We start from the raw sequence: 22,968 nt of genomic DNA on the forward strand, positions 1-22,968 counted from the left end.
ATTGTTGACCATGATTGATATTATAAACCCAAGGGTATAATAAACTCAAGGGATTAATACTAAAACCCCAAGGGATTATGAACCCAAGGGAATAATATTAAGCCCAAGAGACAAATATTATAAACCCAAGGTATATAAACCCTAAGGTAAATATTATAAACACTAAAATAAACATGGTTGATCATGGTTGATTTTCAGATTGAGTCACACAAATGAAACTATATTCGTAAGTGTTTGCCCACTATTATATTTTCAATTTAAATTCGAGAGTGGTCTTCATAAACCATTGTTCCATGTATCAACCCATTAAGAATTCACTTCCGCCCTCTTGGGAAAATATTTAGTTTCATAAATAAATATTATCTACTCTGCAAATGTTTCCTTTCAGACCTAAACCCTATACTTCTGATAGTTTTTTTACTATCAAAATTTTTCATATGAAATTATAAATATAATAACACAAATAGTTTTATATCTTTTATTTAAAAAATTACAAATACAATTATAAAATTTTATTTATAAAACCATAATTGCATTTTTGTTGCTATAACAATTTGATAACCATATCTATAAAATTAGAGAAATAATTTAAAATGTATAATTACAAGCCTACAGATATTTTTCTAATTATGATTATAATTTTTTATATTTCTTTTCTATATTGCCATTTTATATTTTTTTTTAAATTCCAATATTATAAATCTATTTATTTTTTTCGAATTTAGGCTTCTGTGATCTATATCAAGTTTATAGAGAAGAGTTTTCGGTGAAAATCACATTGTAATTCATTTGCCGACGCGTTTCGAACCAACAGGTGTGGTTCATCGTCGGCGCAGGTTGAAGAACCAGATCATGGCTACATGTTAAATAGAGAGAGCAGATCATTCAACGACTAAATTCTGTTTAATTTTTTTTTCAATTATAAAAAAAAAAAAAATTATTTAAATTTTTATATCAAACAATTATAATCTTAAAATCATTTTAAAAAACAACTTTAATTATAATTTTAAAAATAAAATTTAACATATAATTCTCAAAATTTTATTCTTAAATTTAATTTTCAAATTATTTTTATAAAATTATAATTACAATGTTGATAATTTTAAACCCCTTTTCGAACTAATTCAACTCGCTTTTCATCATAATTTTATAGAAATTGCGTGTGTAGGCGAAATCTGGACACCTTCAACCGCACGGGGAGAAGAAATCTCTGCACCTTCGATTGCCCTGGAACGAGAACGCCCTTCGATTGCCCTGGATATTCCTTTCCAACACAATCGTCGTCGTCCACCCGTAAAAAAACTTAAAAGTCAACACTGGTACATCCACTGGGGGCGATATAGAGATGCCCTCGACAAATAATCTTAAACAAGGGGAGCTGCGACGCAGCGAGTCCCTGCATCAAGTTCAGCCTGACGCAGAGGTTGCAGAGCTCTTCAATGGTCTATCCAGGGGAGTCACCCTGCCACGACAAGACATCTTCAAGAAACTGAATGATGATAGGTTGCGAAGCTCTTCAATGGTCTATGCGGGGGAGTCACCCTGCCACAACAAGACAACTTCAAGAAACTGAATGATGATATGATGGAGCACTACGAAAGTAGGTTTAAGGTGTGGTTTGCCCAGTTTGCTGAAGACTATTTCTCATCGTCTTGGAAAGTTCTAGCTCTGGCGGGGTCAATAATTGCGCCTGTGCTCACCTTCGTTCAAACCGTCTTCTGGTCATTTATAAATCATTTGTAGACCTTCATTAAATGACTTTCTGTTGGAGCCTTCAGTTGTCACCTTGTAGTATATGGCCTTTAGCTTTAGTATATGGTTTTTTTAGTTGTAGCTTGCATTCATATTTTGTTGTAGCCTTTTCAAGACTGAAGAGGGCGGCATAGTGTTATATAGAATTTTTTATCAAGATTATTCAATATAATTCAATATAATCGTGTTGGAGACTATTGTTGTAGCCTTTTTAGGACTGAAGAAGGCCGTCATGTTCTTATATAGGATTTTATATCAAGATTAATCAATATAAACGTGTTATCCACGAGAAATAAAACACAAAAGATTATAGCCATGATAGCCATCATTGCTTAGGGTCATAAAATCGATAGAAATGACGAAATCCCTTATCTCGAGTCTTATGAAAGATATGGTATTGGCACACAATAAAAGCTTCCACACACCTCACATCTCGCATATGCAAATTGTTTCCCACTCTTGCAAATATAATTTCTGACCATAATGAACAGAACTCGAGTCACTTCGAAAAACTGTAATGAGCAATATTCATGAAATAGCATGCATTGATTATACTTACATGACCATACGATAAGCCAAGGGGAAGCCATGCCATATGACAATACCGGGCTAATATATTTGCACGTGTAATGCATGCATGCCTGCATGTCTCGTACATGTAATATGGATTCGTATCATATAAGTGACACATTACAAAGTAATTAAATATTAATTTAATTAATAACTATTATATTTAAATATATTTTTTATTTTGATTTCTGACCATAATGAACAGAACTCGAGTCACTTCGAAAAACTGTAATGAGCAATATTCATGAAATAACATGCATTGATTATACTTATATGTACTTTGATATCTATGCTTTGAAATTTGAATACTATATAAATATTCATAAGTTAGTAAACTCGTGAGAAATAGCGTACAATAAGCATATTCCTAACTAATACCAACATAATTAAGGCGATGGGTTGGAACTTAGTTCTTCAACTCCGGAGGGTTGCTTCTGAGATTGGTCGATGGGGGCACAACGATATACACGACAACGTCTGAAGCCAGAGGTTTTGATAATATTTGTTTCGGAGCTCTTGTTCCCATTGCTGACAGTAAAACATTGTATTTAGTTCCCAGAAATGAATGTCCATTGTTTGGGTTATATCGTGGTCATGGCACACATATGCTCATGTCTTTAGCCTGACACGTGACATTACTCCCTTTGAAGGCATAAGATACATACATATGCCCCAAGCTATATTATGGTCTCACATATATAAGTATATGGGCGCGCGAGAGAATCTATATTCCAACGCCACGAATTCTAACGCGCAGGTGAACTACATCACCCTGGGGCATGTAAATTGTATAGCTGAGAGTTATTAGGTATGTTGGACCATGTCGTATTCATCCCTTTGCATGTATTGTGAACAGTTGTCAATATAGCTTTAAGCTTCGCGAGCAAGTGACATTTGCGTTGTCTTCGTAAGTTCTATGACGGTTGTAAGCACTTTTAGCAAACACTGTGTCAGTCTTGTCTCTGGTTCAAAAGCCAGCAACTAGCAGAACAGTGACTGAAAGAGATGAGACATGCGATCCAACCACATTGCGAACCGTCTCTAGAATCTATTCGCGCCCAGTTGATTGAAGGAAATAGAGCAGACACAGGCGGAACCTGGTACTGTGCTTCACTCTGTTCGCTGGTCGAACAGCTTGTGCCACAAGCTATGAAGAAAAAAAGTGAAAACGAAAACGAGCAATGGCTATGCCCAGTTCAGCGACTGGCGGTGGCGCACAAATGGTTCCGGCAACCCCTTCTTTTGCCGGAAAGTTTGACATTTTGAGGCGACCCGGCTTTGGCAATTCTGGACAGCCTATTTCCCTCTTGGCAAATCATTAGGGTTCGGTTTCAGAACAAGGAGTTGTTCCATGCCTTTGTGTCAGGGCTTCTGGTACCGTGCTACGACTAGCGGTGGTGCATTCTCATTACCTGCAAATCATTAAACAGGAAGAGAGCCATACTATATTATTGAGCTGGGTAATACTTGGCTTAACTGCAAGAATGCTCAGAAATGAAACAATAGCAGCTATAGGTGACTGGTTCGCTGGCTCAGAAATGAAACAATGTAGGAAAGAGTAACTGCTTCCATGATGATTGGATCATGAAAGAATTTTCGAAGGCATGGAGAAACCGGAGGAGACTGCATGTGTATAGATACTTCCAAAGTGGAGGGATCTTGTCTCGGCGTTGGAGGCGAGAGCTGCTAGTTGAAGAAGCAACCATCGAAGGAAACACAGTCTGTTTTTGTTGCGTGTGTGCAATTCGGTGAGTCATTTATCTCCCTTTTATCTCCTTTGTTGCCATTTAGCCCCTTTCGGTAGCAAAGTAGGGTCAAGCATTTTCCTGGGCGTGGAAGTCGCCTTTGGCGTCCCACTGACATTATCAAAGCATTCACAGGTAATTAATTAGGACTCTGTTATCCGTTACCTAACAGTCAATGAAAAGAAATGAACAACCTTTGTATATTAAGGTTATTGCTACGGCCCCCTTCTGTCGCCTGACGACTCCTCCAAGGCCTCCCAAACTAACCTTATCCACTCTCACCTCTGCGACAGTTTTTCAGTATTTAAATCAGGCAATGATCCTTATAAACAAAAATGATCTAATGTTAATCCTAAGATTATGATTTTAACTAGACCTAAATTGACATATGAATCTCTTTATCTGTATTAAAAATCTTTGAAAAGAATCATTTAAGTGCTTAGTAAAATCTGTCAGAACAAATATTTAATAAGCCTTAGAAAAAGATGAGGATCACCTTTAATGAAAGGCTTTGAAGCGTTTCTTGCAAATATGAAGAGTTGCAAAGACAGCATGACAGAAGTGGCAACCAAGCTGTACAGAAATCAAAGCAGCCATGAGAAACAGTGATTCATGGTAATATTAATAATGCAAGCAGACTTCTTAAAGTTTCGTAATAGATGCAATCACAGTGTGAGATTATATATTTCTAAAATCTAGCATCAAAATAAAGATATAAATTTACTGTTAATTCATAAATTTACTGCTGATTCATGTGCAGCTTGTCATCTGATACAAAAGCATTCCATAGACAGAAGGAAGCACACTGTCGGTACTAACTGACCTATGGTGGAGCTATGCCGCCTGAGAACTGTACGTCAAAGCTTCCCTGCGCAGGCGACAGGTTGTCACGAAGGAAGAATGCTTACATTAATAGCCAGCCCCAGGTTGATCGGAGGGAACGAGTCTTACCCTTTCATTTATTTATGCCTGGAGCGCAGGGCCGATGAGTTTAGGTACTATAGAAGCCACAATGAGCAAAATACCGTGGCAGGCGTACATGTAACGATGGCGCATTAGCTTGCAGGTGTACGGCGGTGCTACATGAGGTGGCAAGCATACAGCGTGCTGTAGCAGGGTACATACAATAGCAGTGGTATTAATCTCTAACATTAAACGCTAGAGGATTAATGCTAGCATTACTTCATGCACGAGTGAACAACAGCTTGTTGTAATTACCTGTACTCCTCCTATAACCTATGCTTTTTGCCTCACATCAGCTTTGGTTTTCGGCATGTAGCTTGGGTTTTTTGGAAAGAGGCTAAATAAGATCAAAAAGCAGGCTCGGGAATAAAACTTTGGGTAATTGCTGATGACCAGGGACAAATAGCAGGTCAACTAATGCTATATCAGCGGCGAACGATTACTATAGTCCATGCCTGAGGGCAGGGACTAATAAGAACAGTCACCTTACAACATTGTCTTATTGTGGAATCACATTGTTTTTAAAAAATCATTATTTTTTTAATAAATTTTTTCGGCCTAGAAACAAAGATTCTCATATATAATTTGTAATCCTAAATGTCATGTTGTGCATATTTTTAACATTCTACAATGTACTTTTCATTAATCACAAATAAAGTTAAAAAAAATATAAAAAATTGTGCTTATAATTATTATTTTTTAAATATTCCTTAAACAAATATAAAAAATATAATTTATAATACAAATAAAAAACAAAAATAATTGTTAACTGCTATTTCTCTATTGCTATTAATAGAGAAAATATTGTTATAAAAATAAAAATTTTAATATAAAAAACATAACCTATAATTAAAAAACCAAATAATAATTAAATGTTATTTTCATATTAATAATAATGATATTACTGTTGTAAACGATGTATAGATGTATAGGTAGCATTTTTTTAATTTTCACATTTTAAATATTTAATGCGTACAACTCGGGGAAATACACTTAAAAATGTTAAAATTTTTTTTTTTTTAAACATCCATTTACCATCCATAAAAAATCTTAATTTATTAGAAGTTAATTAAAACAATAATATACAAATATTTAATTTATTATAAGTTAATTAAAACGATATTATTGACAAGTGAAAAATGATTAAGTTGTGACATAAATACCACATAACTAGGGATGGCAAAAGTAAAGGGAATCTTTAGAGTGGAATTTTCATACATTTGGGAGTTATGAATTCATTTTATCAATTAAGAGTGAGCTTACTTGTTACTTTAAGATCAAGATTAACCTTGGAAAAGAGTATCCTCAATTAATTGAAGCGAGAGAACATATAATTTCAAAGATTTGGGAAATAAAATATTATTAATTCATATGGAACAATATCAAGGAAGCAAGCATAATGGCTAATACGATAATTAGGTTATAAATGAGGTGTTATGGGTAAATGGAATAAACAAACCACAAAATACAATAACCTTGTTTTGATGACAAGTATTGGGGTCATCAATCAATAAATGCTTCTTATATACAATATTGGGATACCAAAATTAAGTTTAATCATTTAACTTTTTATTATTTATTGATTTATTTATTACTTCACATTTTATTTACACCCTTTGTTGAACTAGTATATCAAGAGACATAGAGAGTTATACAACACTCGGGAAATCCCAAGGAATCTCAAGTCCTTTTTACCAACTTTTGGAACTAGGCATAAAGCCTTCTCGGTCTACACCATATTCCCAAGGCCCGCCCCAAGGCTCAAACCTCATCTTCCCCAAGGAAAACATCTGGTCCTAGTACCCAATGCTGGTAGGAATATCACAAGGCTGACCCAACTCGCTCCACACTCACTAACGTGCACAACCCCAAGCATCAAAGTCCTACACACACTTCTAGACTTCGGCATATCAATCCAATATCAGGCACTCGTCCTCCTCAACATGGTCCCATAGCCATTCAAGGGCTATACAACACAAAATAATCTTTGGCATATGTAGGGTTGATTTAGCCTATCCCCAGCTCATATGGTGTTACATATTCTCCATCACAAGTATGGGATACAATAGATCATCAAATAAACCAACCCTCTTGACCCATTTGTGGATTTCCTGTCAATCACCACATCTCAACATGCAACCATTGCATAGCCTTTGGTTTATTGTTTCTTCATTGGCTTGTATAAAACATATCTCCTATAAAATGGGTCTATGTTTTCTTATAATACATTTATTCCTAGCATAGTTTGATATGATTTGTGTTGTAAATATTCAAAACCATGGGGCTTTTTTGTTGGTTCTTACACATCACTTATGGGCTCTTAGTTTCAAGTGGAGTTCCTTTATTTTTTGAGTCGGTACAATTACCTTGTTCTAATTTTGTTCAGTGGCCATCTCACTTCGACTTTGAGAATATTCTCCCCCTAGTTTTCATATTCATTTGGGGCATAGATTCTTTCTCTAAGAGAAAGTTTAGTATACTTATCTTCTCCCTAGCTTCAAAGGGCCAACTATTATCTAAGCAATTATTCTCTATTTGAAGTTTGGGAATCTCCATTGTTTCATTTTTTAGTGCATAATTTGGAGGTTTTCCATTCAATTGATCCTTTGCCTCCATTTTTCGTATCCATTGTGGATATCGAAAATTTAATAATAAGATGAGTCTTAATGACCCATGAAGATATGGTCTAGGGAAATAGATCCAATGTGTTATCTCTTATCTTTAAATTCAAGGAATTTGAGCAATAATGCATGACATATATAACATAATTAATTCACACTATTTTGTAAGAAAACAATAGTCAATCATTCTAGAGACAAATAATGGTTAGTCACTTTAAAAAAAAGTGTAATCTATTTGAATATTTGTTAGAAGCTATGAACAAAAATGCTCTTTCAATGACTTCAAATTAAATATTTGAAAACAAGGAGATGATGGGAACACGAATATAGTAGTTCAAATGGTCAAATGAGAAATAACATGCATGATTGCTTGAGTGGAGGAAGCACTGAGTCACCACATTCTTTTAGGCTATGTTTTTCTTTAAATAACATTTTTAGGCGATTTTTATAACATTTATGGTAACATATATATTTGGAGGATTTTATTAAAATTCATGAGTAATATTTGTGAAATCCTTCGGACACACACATACATTAAGAGAGAGAGAGAGAGAGAGAGAGAGTTTTATTCTATAATGATTTTGATATTATATATATATATATATATATATATATATATATATATATATAGAGAGAGAGAGAGAGAGAGAGAGAGAGAGAGAGAGAGAGAGATTTAAATTAAACTAATTTAACACACATACACACACATTATAAATATCTTAATCCTAGGCCAAGGCTTGCCCCAGTGTTGGATGAAAAACAATCTTCTCACTAATGGGATGTTACTACTAGAATTGTGTGAAGCTCGCTAAGCTTCGATGTCCCTTGCGATAGTTTATTTCCCCTAAAGGTGTCTTCCAAGCTCAGTCCCTCCCCATGAGGTTTTAACTAAAGACCTAGTGGGGATTAAACCCCACATTGAGTCACTAATCTACACCTCATGGGTGTGTGTGTGTGTGTGTGTAAAATAAATATGATGTGTTCTATATATTACTACCATCAAAGTTATGTTGTGAAATTTTAGGAAGAATTAATTTTCTACATCTAATGTCAAATTTAGAATTGTCTAATATGTTTTGGAGTCAAATTCTAGTTAGTGCTAGCTTAAATGATGATGATGACGATGATGATGATTAACTTTAAATAAGATTAAAAATGTTTATCATACCTTAATAAGGTAAGTAATTACTCATAATTCTTTAGAATTTTATTTCTATACTAAAAAAAATTAAGAGAAGTGTTCGAAGGTCACAATAGTTTCTTTGAATTCAAAGCTCAAGAAGGTTGACAGTGTGGAAAATGTTTTGAATCCAGACCTAATGTGAATAAGAGTTGAGAAATCTTAGAGAAAGTGTTTTTCATCTTCAATCCTCTTAATGTCGCAAATATGACAAAATATTTCATCCCATTGTGTTTTGGGTATTGACAAATGCCTAGTTTCGCTATGAAGCTCATTAGAATTTGTTCTAATTTTAGCAATTTATATTTTCTTCTTTACACTTGTCAAGATAGAGAAATGTTTTTTTTTTTGAAAGATTTCGGTTGATCGTTTTCTTATAATATTTTACTTTCCTTTTTCCCTCTAACTCTTTATCACCCCACAATTTATCCTAAAATTTATACGTAATAATTATCCTTATTCTTCAGGATGATCTCTTCCTTTATCCTCTAATGGTCTATCCAAGATTGGGAATCCTTATGTCATTCTCAATAGAACTGATGGAAATGATTTTTGCTAGATTTAGAAGTAATTTTAAGAAACCCTTTTTTCTTCCATGTTGTTAACATTTTCCTATATATAAGATACCTATTCATACCCATACATTTAATGGGGGATAGACTTAATTCAATCAAAAGGATTAGATAGGGTTTATATAATTTAATATTGATATTGTAAGTCATAAAGTACTTTTTTGTATGTTCTCTCTTCCTGCACTACTCTCTATAAATGATAAAAAATAAAACCTTACATCCATATAAAATAATAGGCGCAACAAGAGCCTTTAGTAGGAGTTTATTTTATTCCATTTCCAAATATCTGTTCAATTATTATTGTTTCCAAAACCATAATAATCTCTCCATGTTCCATTTATTCGTTTCTCGATGTTACAAGTCTAGTTGAGCCTATGATGGGTATCTATTCCAAGATATTTGTAAAAGGGAACTTTCTCAAAGTTATTATTATCATATATGAAAGTAACATATGTGATTAATATGTATTTATTATCATGATTTTTTTTTTTGTTAATATTAACATTCATACCCATCTTTGAATAAAATCCTATGAGGTTTATTGGCTTCTTTCCAAGATCATAATGACTATATGCCAAAAGAAAAATAACATCAACATAAAGCATAAGAGCTATGATTACACCAACAAACATGGTCCAGCACAACCAACATATTCCAAACACTTTCCTATCTTACCAATGTATATCCAAAAAATGCTAGGGGACAAAGGAAACCCTTGCTTGAATTTAATATTACAGTTAATTTCTTCTTATGAAACCTCATCTTTTCGAAACGTGGAAGTAATAATCTCATACAACTATTTCACAACAACCCTCAACTCGAGGGGAATAATTATCTCTAATGGGCCCCAAAAGTGGATATTTTAAAGGCCCATTTGATCTTTCCTAGACACCTAAAACATTTATTCACCCCATTTACTTTTACATTATATAGTTAATTAATAGAATTAATGGGTCCCTTAGATTTCGATTTCCCCTTGCTTATAATGTCCCTAATATTATTTATTTTTGCAGAATATTGAGAGAATATTGTGTGAAGTCTAAAAGATCTATAGAATGAAAGAATATAGGGACTTGTTCCCTGCCACAGGATGGCTAATAAATGAATGGATTATTATGAAATTATTGAACAAATTTTGGAGCTCCATTGATTAGGAAAGTGTAGGGATGTGCTCCCCACCAAAAGAGGATCTTGAGCTTGGATGCTTACAGAGGATATATCCTTCTTCGAATTCGAAATCAATTAGGGAAACATATCCACAATTTTAGGGAATTGGAGGGAAACAACCCCCCTCATCAAGGAGGCTACTCCTCATTAATTTTTGTATAAATAAGACAGCCTAGCAGCGCACAGGGGATTTGAATAAGATATTATAGTTTTGGAGCTAGGAGAAATTCCTTTGAATTGATCATTTTTTAATGTTGATGTACGAACACTATTTATCTAATTAATGAAATCCAAATTATTTTCAGTTTGAGTTGTCTTTATAGGGGCATGAGATTCTTAGGGTTAGGGCCCAACCTTGGGTACTCAAGCCTCTTTATATTTTGTTCTTTTCTTATGCATTTACTCTAGATTAGTTCATTGGTTATTACTTCATTGAAAAGTAGTCTCGATAAGAGTTTGTACCAGATTTATATTGCTAATATTCACTAGGTTCCTTTGTTACAGGATTGGCCAAAAATATTTATGATTATGCATATTTTTAATTTAGGCTTTTGTGATCCATATCATGAAAAGTAAGAAAACTTTCAGTAAAAATCAGATCAACAGAGTTTTGTTGACATTTTCGAACCATCTAGTGTGGTTCATGATGATGATCCAAAATGCAGCCACCCTAAAGTCTTGTGCCCATAGGAGTCAAGCATAATGATCTGCACCATGACTAGTGGTCGGTTGAGGAAGTCTGCATCATTATCGGTGTTGCCATTCTTGTACTTAATGTTCAAATATAATTATTGAAGGTATGTGGACCATTTCTTATGGTGATCATTATGTAACTTCCCTTGTCTCTGTATGAACTGCATGGGTCAGTTGTCTATGTGGATGATCGTTTCCTTCGCCAAAATGTAATGCTTCAATTGATGACAAGCCTACACAATGGAATACATTTATTTTTCGTAAGTGGGATACTTTCGTACTTTGTTTGAAAGTGTCTCACTGTTGTAAGCCACTGGATGCCCCTGCTAAGTAAGAACTGCACCAATAGCATAGTCAGAGGCATCTGTATTAATATCAAATGGTTGTTGCAGGTCTAGTAATGTGAGCACTGGTGTAGAGCAGAGGCGATACTTCAACTCGGAAAACGCCTTCTATTGCATTACAGACCAAAAACACTTTTCTTTCGCTCTGCCCTTGGTGACTTGACTTAAATGCCAGGTGATATGAGATAACCCCAACATGAACCTACGGTAGAAATTTACAAGACCCAGAAAGCTGCGGAGCTCTATTAGAGTGGTTGGGGCTGGCCAATCCCAAATGACTTGTATCTTGGATGTGTCCACATGCACACCCTTCTGATCAATGATGTACCCCGGATATTGAACCTGTGTCATGCCAAAATTGCATTTATCCAAATTGGCACACAACTTGTGCCGTTGCATGGTTTGAAGGACCTGGCGAATATGGTGGAGGTTCTCTTCGCATTTTTTGCTAAAGATCAAGATGTCATCTAAATACAACACCACGAATGCATTGGTGAACGGTCACAAGATGTCGTCCATCAATCTCATGAAACTTGTGGGGGCATTTGTCAACCTGAAAGGCATGACCAACCATTCGAAAAGGCCCTCCTTTTATTTGATGGAAGTATTCCACACATCCGAGGGTCTGATAGGAACCTGGTGATAACCAGACTTTAAGTCTATCTTGCAGAAATATTTGGACCCCTTGAGCTAGTCTAGAAGGTCATCAATCCATGTGGTTGGGTACCTATTCCATACAGTGATCTTGTTCAACACCCGATAGTCAATACAAATTCTCCAGGTCCCATCCTTCTTTTGTAGCAATACAATCGGGCTCCCACAAGGTGATGAGCTTGGCCTCATGTGCCCTTTCTGCAACATCTCTTGAATTTTCCTCTTGATATTATCATTCTCCAAAACAGGGTGTCGATAGATCGGTCCATTGGGTAGTGGCATACCCGAGGTCAAATCGATGGAGTGCTTGAATTGACAGTGCATAGTTACCCCTATAGGTGAGGTGAAAATGTCCCCATATGTCTCCAAAACCTTGTCCATCTGTTGTTGTTTTGCAGAGGAGCCCTGTCTGGAAGTGGTGGCCACAACCTTCTTCTTTCCCTAAGGGCTAATCATAAGGAAAAAAAAAATTGCTAGGGAAATGATCTTACTACATTTCTTTACAGTGATCAAAGAGATGGTGGTAGGTAGGGCTACCTCAAGTATATTTTATAACTTATTTCCCAAAGTAATAATCACATAGCGAGGTCTAGATCCATATACAACATGTCACTTCCACAAGTATGGTTGTCCTAATAATACATCACAAACATCAAGAGGAGCAACATCACACAGTATCTCATCCATGAAGGGCTTGATCCTATAGGGAAGGCAACACTACTGGCTGATGCGAAGATCTCATCCTTGGTGAAGCCACCTGACGGTGTACAAATGTGGATGTGTTACCGTCGGTAGGCCTAGCCACTTCACGACCTCTGTTGAAATCATGTTATTTTGGCTCTTGTTGTTGAGAATGAACTGCAAAGAAGAACCTTTCACCCACATCTGTGAGTGGAAGAGGCATTCCACCTCCTCTAGATTTGCAGGCTTATTATTCTCGATTTTGGTGGTGGCCATGGTGGCACTGGGCTCTACATTAATGATATGCTTCCCTTTGTCATTCCCCTTTTCAGGTTCTGAATCAAAGTCAGAACATGTGTCTGATTCATAAGCCTTCATTTCAACCACCAATGATTGCTTGGTTAGACACTCACTTGTATTGTGAGTGGAGCTCTTATGGAACTCACATCATTTTCCCATGTCCTTCTTTGTTTTTGTGATGTTGTTCTTTGCTTGCGGTTTTGACAGGTTGTCTTAGGCCACCCTGCCTTGGCTTTGGCCTTTGCTCTGTGGTTTGGGGGCACCTTTTCCTTTCTTTGGATTCACATATTCAAAGTATCGTTTCTTTTGTTTAAACTTATGCTTAAGATTGACAGTGTATCAGTATGTCGTGCCAAGTGAGGGGATGTCCAGGAACTCCATCTCATATTGGATGTACTTATGTAAACAACCGCAGTAATTGAGTACCAAATTCCACTCATAATCCTTGATACCCAACTTAGTGCGGAGGGTGTGGAAAATATTGTGAAATCTGACACATCTTGGTCCATTCCTTGCCGTAGCGTGGTCTACTTTATGATTTTATGTTCATAATTCCCAACAGGGTAATATTGTTCCTAGATGGTGTTTGAAAAAGAAGCCAAAGTGGGTGTGGCTGAAAATAGTGAGGATTCCCTATTGTCCTTTTGTTCGCAATATGTTTCCCATCAATCCTTGCCATGTGGGTTGGCTTTGAGAAGTGAAAATTTAATCTTTTATGGATTGGAAATGTCATAAACTGAAAAATTTCCTTCCAATAGATTCAACCATTTATCTATGGCTTTTGCATCTATTTGGTCCTCAAATATAGGAATATCAAAGTTAACTGGTACCTTAAAAGAAGTGATGCCTCCAGAGTGGGTGCTATATGAAGATGTGTCGCTTGTGGGTAGCTGTCGAAGGTTTTGGGCAAAGTTATCCACCATCGTGTTCCTCTGTCATAGGAGGGCTTCCTCGAGCAATATTTTGAAAGGATCTCTTACCCCCTCATCTTTATTTTCTTCCACCATGGGAGGCCATCGGGGTTTGTGAGGCCAGTCTTGCAAAGGTTCAACTAGATCGAGCCCTAACTCGTTATACCCTGACCTCGTTGAGGACATGCAAAGAAAAATAGAGAAAGAGCATACCGCTATGATACCACTGATCTGAAATTAAACATGAACACAACAAATTACAAATATAACGATAAATAACACTTCATTTCATTAATATCATAATACTGAAATATGCTTACAAACAAAATGGAAATAAACTAGCTCAGGCGATGGTAGCTTATCCCTGAGAAGAGATGTGGTGGCTACATTTCTCTGAACTATGCTACAATGAGACTCCTAGGCCTATTTATTATTGAGAAACAATGGAATACCCTAAACATCCAAAAACCTTACCCTAGGAGTTGAAGGGCCAAAAATGTGGGCCCCATTTGGGTAAATTGGTACATCGATTTCTCGAGGTCGTGACTTTGGCATACGATATCTATTTGACTATCATAATACGTTGTTTCGAATATCTCAAAGAGTAGGGTGAAAAAAATGTTTAAACATGTTTGGGACTTTTTTGGTCTCTTCATTTTCCCTAAAAACGTTGTTTAGGGCCTCAAAACAACTTCGGAAGTTCAGGACCTGAAAAACTGCCAAAATTAGTAAATTATGCTAAAATTAAGGAACCTAAAAACCTGAAAGAGACAATGTTGGGGGGTCCAAGTGGAATAGGAGGGTGGCCACCAATATCCACCTGGATCACTCAATTGATAGATAATTTTTAGCCTTGATGCAAGCTTGTAGATATGGTCACTTAGAGGTGGTTCAGGAACTTGTGTTGTATAAGGAAAATGTAAGATAATTTCAACTATGTTTGGAGTATGACAATGTTTATTTCTGTGAGACGTCTTAAAAAATCTCTAAGGAAGTTTAATTGAACATTTCAAACTTCACTTGACTTTGCAGGTCAACAAAGTAGGCTATTGTAATGGTTGAACTACTCTTCATTTTGCAGCCGTAAATGGCCATTCTCGATGTGGGAGACTTCTTTTTGCTGATTTTGTACCCAATGTTATTGATTTCTGGAATAGATTAAGGGTAGACCAATGGCATGAAGAATCATTAGCCAATTTTTATCTTAGGTGAATCTTGATGCATGAAATGGATAGGATTTGAATATCTAATTTTCTAGCTATTATTGACATATGCTTTTTTTTTTTTGCAGTGCTTACTCTAGGATTGTCAACAAACCAGTAGATGGAGGTATTAGTGCCTTTCACATGGCAGCACTGAACAAGCATGTAGAGTCTATATAGTTACTCCTAGATTTAGGGGCCAATATATCAGTTGTGACAGTCCAAGATGGATCAACAATTGACCTTATTAGGTAATTAATAATGTAATATGTTTAGACAATTCTCTTTGGTGTTGTTCTTTTAGTTATAGATAATTTTTGCCATGTTTTACTCGTTTTATCAAACATGCCTTCTATTTAATGAGGATACATGGCATACATGTACTTTTTATATGAAAACTTGATGGAGCATTGCATAAAAACGGAAAATTTCAGTAAGTTCTTTAAAATAAAATTTTATGGATTTGAACTTCATAGGTGCAAGTAGTACACCTCGCCACTATGCTTCTCGTGGTGGAAACATTTGCTGTTCCCACGTAAACTATTTATTTCTAGATCCTAATCAAACTTGTGGTATTTTATTCTTTCCTTATATAAAAAGAAAAAATATTGCATTTATGATTAATTGTTCAAATTATACATTTGGCATGTAGATTTCAATTGATCGTGGAGAAAGTTGTAGCACCGAGAATGCCATCGGGTATTTGATCTCTTGATAACACACATTTTCAGGTTCTTAATATTTTACAAAGAAGAAATAGTCATGGAAATAATGGTGGCAATTCACTCTATAAACTTCCATGAATTTTGTCTATAGCACAACTTGCCACTATTAAAAAGTACCGAGACATGTATGGGAGGAGGCATAAGTAGGTTCCTCCCCCATTGGTTCCCAACACTTCTCCCTATTCTACTCCCAGAAGTTTGTTTAGTGAGAGAAGGCACGAGACATTTGCAAACAATATGTTCAGGAGTGCCATGGATTTACATGTTTTTAACGTAGAATAAGATAGTAGATCGCAAGCTAAGAGTGTTTGTGATGGTCGTTTGGATTCACTAAAAGCATATGAAGCATGCGAACTGATATTATTATATTTATTTTTTCAATTTCTCCTTTTAGGATGACTTGGGATTTATTTTAGGTCTCATTTTCCCTATTTTTGATGCTACATTTCTTTTTATGATGTTAATTATGAAATTTAGAGCTAACCCTAAGAGATTTCATGCTTTCAATGAATAACAACTTGATTTCACATATTTAGATAAAAAAGCCTAACAAATGCCCTCCTATAGATATCTCAAATTCCTTGCAAGTACATTAATTTGTTATTGATTCCATATATGTGTATGGACAAGTGCATCAAATCCATCAACCTTTGTTGTTATTTTGTGCAGTTACTGATCTTAAATTTCTATGTTGAATAACTCTTCTCTTGAATAATCCAATATCTCTATATCAATATGAATGGATCTTCTCACTAGAACAAATTAAATTTTAGTAACATATGATTTTGGATTTCAGTTGCATACACCTCAGGGCTTTATTAAACCCACATTTTCATTCTGGATTTGAAGGTTTCATCATAATTTCTCATATATATTATATATATTATTTAACATCTTTAGAATTTCCCATAGTAAATCAACAGATTATGCAATATACTAAAGCAAAATACCAGATCTACTTCTACAACAAACTTGTGGAAGCTTAATCAATTATGAGAAAGATCAAATAGAACACATATAACTGAGAATGAGAAAGAAATCACACAAACACAAAAGAATACTCTGGGCAAAGCCTCAGCTAAAAACACCGCTATCTATATTATCATACAAGTGGAAATATCTTAGGATTACTAAAAGCTTTAGCTCACAAGCTATCCAGCTCTCAGTACAATCCCTCAATGCTGCTCATAGATAGAATAGACAACACAAATGCCTTCCTTTAGTCCTCCAAGCCTCCTATTTCCTTCCACAGTTTCTCCTGGGGTCCAATGCTGCTACCTATGTGAATTTACCTCTCACAGAACACATTAAACTCAAAAGTAACTGTGCAGTCCTGAAGGAGATAATTCCTTCTGCATGGATGAGTTTCCTATATAGGGAAAATCCTCCAACTGATAGTACACTGTCCCTTCCTCCGATTTCAACTGGGCCTCTCACTGAACTGACATGCACGAGTTATTTATGAGAGAATATTCAGTTATCTGAAGTGCAACAGTTACATGCATGCATGCATTAACTAACTGAACTCACAATCAGTTACACAAACTGTTGGAACTAATCTAACGAGACTTAACTAAGATAACTGAACTAACTAATTACAACTCAAAGTACAACTTATCATGATCTCCTTAATCAAGAGATAACTTCCTCAATCAATGGAGAAATTGTTGCATGTCTTCACATAAACTTCATGTTTGATTTTCTACAACTAATTAACTCAAGATGAATTAATTAATTATTTTACAAACAACTGCTAAGATCAAATTCAAATTTTACTTCTCAGTTTTAGTTCAGGGACTAACTAAAATTGGAATCTATCCCGAAATGCTATTTATAGAAATGTTATTTTTAGCATTTATATTTTTCATTCCTTGTTGTTATTTCCAACATTGGTACCTGAGATACTATTTATAGCAATGCTATTTATAAATTTCTATTTTTAGCATTTCTTGTTGCTATTTTCAACACTCCCTCTCAACAAGAAATGTTTTTTCCAAGAAAGTATCATAACAAAGTTCTCATGGATTTGTTTTCAAGAAAATATCATAGTCAACCTTTCTTTTGAGAATAAAAACTAAGATAACATTAATGGTAACCTTTTATGCATTAAACCATGCAATTAAATCAAACTATCCAATATGCAACACACAAATCATTAACCCTTTTACTCACCCAAACATGTAACCTTTGCAAATCTTGCAAAGGAATTGACACCATTAACTTATCTTTCACACACAAGAAAAACATATTTTTTCCAAAGAAGATTCCTAAGACTTATACTACCTTTGTTCATTTTGTCTATGCATAGGTTATTATATTTTCTCATAACTAAGTATTCATTTTCAAAAGAAATCTCTTATCCATGAGAATATTTCACAAATTACCCTCTTTAATCTATATTCACTTCCAAGAAAATGACTTGGATTTGTTATTATTTCATACACTAGTACAAAATCCTTTTTAAGAAAAGAGCATGCATCATATATTTTCTTACATAAAAGACATATGCAATGCTATATAAAGACAAAATAGGTTTATCTTTTAATGCTGCAAATATATATAATAACAATATTTTTCTATATATAGTAATAACAAGTTTTAGCTACATGTAATAATATATTTTCTCTACCAAGAAAAATATATAATAACAATCCTTATCTACATGCAATAATATATTTTCTTTACCCAGAAACATATATAATAATCAATCTTTATCTACATGCAGTAATATATTTTCTTTACCAAGAAAAATATAGCATAACAATCTTTATCTACATGCAGTAATATATTTTCTTTACCAAAAAAAATATATGATCACAATCTTTATCTACATGTAGTAATATATTTTCTTAACCAAGAAAAATATATAAAAATCAATCTCTATCTATGCATAGTAATATATTAAATTACCCATAGTGAAGTTATTCAAATAAAAACCCTCACCCTCTTCTTCTCCTTTCTACTCATCCATTAAAAGAGAGAACTAGAATTGGAAAAGGTGAAATACTTATTATTTGGTTTGCAATAGTTTAAACCATTAAAAACTAAAAGCATAAAAACTTACCTTTGCATCATAAATTGTCATAACTCGGCACCTCCAATTACAAGGCGCCACCCTCCTCTTCTCCTTTTTACTCATCCATTAAAAGAGAGAACTAGAATTAGAAAGGGTGAAATACTCATTATTTGGTTTGCAATAGTTTAAACCATTAAAAACTAAAAGCATAAAACCTTCACCTCCAATTACAAGGCGTCATTGAATCCAAGGGTTTCAAGGCAAATCACCATTGTGAATAGCCACAACACGTTATTGTTTTCTCTGTGGTGTTTGTTGCTCACCATTGTGAATAACCACAACACGTTATTGTTTTCTCTGTGGTGTTTGTTGCCAGTGCCACCCCTGGTGTTTTCAAAGTCCCCCACGCAAACAGTCCCATGCCTGGTGGTTGTGTTTAGTCTCACGCAAACCCCTTCTCCCATTATTGTCGAGTGATTGTTTTATAAATATTTTTCAAATTTTTAAAATATTAAAAAAATAATATATTTAAATATCTATAAAACATCTATTTCTTAATTTTTATTAAATCCAATTCAAATGCAAACAGGGATTCAAACACTTTACATCATAATTTCCAAATTCGACCGTATCAGTCGGAAAAATTTGAATATACATTAATACGGTTCGGTTAACACCTTAATACGCCAATTTTAGTACGGTACAAAGTTTTTGGTTTACGAAATCAATTCAATCGGACAGTGCGTGGGTCTCTGGCTCTATTGTTTATCCAATCTGAATCCATGAGGAATCAACCAAAGTGGAATAGATCCATAAAACCATTGATTACCATCTTTATACTTAAAAAGTTATAGTTAAACTAGCAATTGTCCCAAAAGGTACAAAGAGAGGCCGATAAGATTATTAAAAGGAAGAAATCTCTATAGATAGGCAAGCATATATAAAGCTCACTAGTGACGAAGGCAATAATCCCGTACCAGTAGATTTGATATTAAAAGAACAAAACCAAAACCAAACCATTCATATTTAAATAAAAAGTAAATTACAGCGTTTTACATGGCAATTGAGAAGTGGCGAAATTTGTGATTTGCAAATATTAAAACAAATCACTTACATTGCTGGTTGACACTACAATTAAAACATTAACTAATTGTAAGACGCTTTTCCTAAACATAGATATGACAGATATTCATATAGAGATAATATAGATCAACATCATGACATACAATTAGTCTCTTAAATTAAGAAAAAATATCATCCTGTACAAAGGTAACTATTCCATATACCAATATTGGCTCTGACTTTTAAGTTTTCACCTAAACTAAGAATCTTCCAAAGTTACCATGCAAAAGCATTAGTTGTAGAACGAAAACCCACACATGGAAATGCACTTCACAATCGACTAACTTAAACAAAACAAAAGTAACATTTGTCATTCTCTATTGTTGTTCTGCACAAAAGTGGTTTTGAGGGGAATATCAAAGGAAGAAGGCTAAACACTATGTTTTTATCCTTTTCCAGTTTGCCATCAGCCAAATCGAGCCAGTCAATCTTTGTCAAAATTGCAAGTTTGAATCAATAAAATTGTTCGTTTTAATGCAGAAATGGATTTGGCACCCTTTAACACTTCTACTGCAAACAGATTGTAAAAATTTAACACTTCTACTGCAAACAGATTGTAAAAATTAACATCTGATATGTGCAATTCCATCAAAACCAAAACGATTCTTGCTGGATTTTGGGATAAAAATATTGGTTTCCCTTCTTGCTACTTTAAGCAGCCAGAAAAGGACCATTTCATAGCACATTTAGACTACAGCATAGTAAAGTCAAAAGATTTCACTAAAGACAAAAATTTAGAAATGGTGCATAATCTGGATTCCTAAGGTGATCGATATCTCAGATGATAAAATGAGAAATATATTTTACTTTTTAGTCCATCAATATATGTTAATTTTCTTCCAATATCTCCTAAAATGGCAAATGAAATGCTACCAAAGTGGAGTTGGCTTTTATGCCCCAAGCAAAGCCACTCCAACTCTAAACAAAGGGCAACAGGTACTACTGTTTCTGAAGCCATGAAGTGTCAGACATTCTGAATGGATTGACAGAGTATCATGTTATTGGAAGTGGACATGCTGGCAAAGTCTACAAGGTGGCACTGGAAAATGGTAATATTGTTGCTGTGAAAAGGATCTGGAATAACGAGAACCCACGATCTGTCCAAGAAAAGAGATTTCAAGCAGAGATAGAGCTTCTAGGAAAGATTAGGCATACCAACGTTGTAAAGCTGCTTTGCTGCATCTCTGGTTCGGATTCTAAGTTGTCAGGCAAGAAATTGATTGTGGTGGACAGGTAAAAAAGAATAAACAGGGTTTTTATTTCCCTTTTTGAGGCTAGATCTTCAAGGTAGAGATGTTCAGTGCTGGGCTTCTCATGTCCATTTATACTTACTGCTCCTCTGTTCTAAAGAGATGATCAACTATTTAGTGAGTGATACTTCGAGCATCTGTAACTTTGTAATGTCTATCAAACTGCTTGAGGCGAACCTGGGACCTCTCTATGGCAGATCTCTGCACTATTGATGTGGACTAAGAGGAGAATATATGCAGGAAAACCCATCGTTTGCTTGACTGGCTGTAACTGTCAAAATGTGATATGATGGGTATCTACAATTTGTACAGTAAATAATGTTCTCAACGTGCATGCATGCAGGCCTAATCTGGAAAATGTCAGAGATCTATTACGTTCCAGCCATGTAAATAAATAGAAAGGACCTTTTATAGATTGAAGGATCAGTTCTCTGGTTTGAGTTTGACATGTTTTGGCCTTTGTGTCTGTGAAATGCATCTGGTGCTTTTACGTTCAGTGGGGGATGAAAGGATATGTGTAGCATTGTAAATAGGTAGATCATATAGCAAATTATGTACAGAATGATCAGTTTTCTTGCTGAATTTAATACCAGACAAGCTTTTGCCATGGCAATCGACCAGTTTTTGCTTGCCTTTCTTCTCTTCTCATTTGGCTTCCTACTCGATACGGCTACATGAATTCAAACTCGATATGGCTACATGCTGTAAGCTCCAACAGAATTTTACTTTTTCGCCTTTTTGAATAGCTTTTACTACTATAGAGAATGTACTGTACCTTATATGAGCTTAAATAGAGTTGAAATTCTCAGCTTGTGTGATTATAAAATCTGGCCTCCACATAGATCTTTTATATCCTTTAAGAAATGATTGATTTTAGTTCTAGCTGGACCTAGTACTGAGTAAGAAGATGTTGAGAATATCGAGTTAAAAGATCTTGAGAGCAGTCTGTTACAGTTCGAGATATTGTTAGAAGATCTTTAGAGAATCATATGTGGCCATCCTAGAAATCATGTGTCCATGCTGTGCTAGATTTACATTCTTCTAGCAGCGACAATCACAGGATGAGATCTTAGGAACTGTAGACTTAAAATTTACCTCCATGTGATATTAATTGAGTAGATATAATTATTGTTTGGATATTTGTGCGGTTAACAATATGCTTGGTTGTTTTCCGCAGAGGCTACGTTTCGATGCTTCGATCAAATGATATCCGAAAGAACTGGCCGTTCTCACGGAAGTATCTGCAAATTTGCCTGGAAAATGGTAGAAAGCCATTGTTGCCACCTTTGGAACCTGTTCATTCGGTTAGAGATCTGATTGACGAGGAAGTCAAGTTCGAAGCTCGGGGCTATGGGAAGGATACAGAAAGAGAGAATCTCAGCTCTGAAGATATCTCAGGTAACTTTGACAACGATACAAAACATGGCCATGACAATGATTTTGCTCTACATGAAAATGAAGACGGTGAAAGGAAAGAGTCGGACCTTATAAATAATGGAA

This window comes from Pinus tabuliformis, chromosome 4_1 (genome assembly GCF_031772625.1).
Source record: "Pinus tabuliformis cultivar Carrire ecotype Pingquan chromosome 4_1, CPIR1, whole genome shotgun sequence".
Taxonomy (NCBI): domain Eukaryota; kingdom Viridiplantae; phylum Streptophyta; class Pinopsida; order Pinales; family Pinaceae; genus Pinus; species Pinus tabuliformis.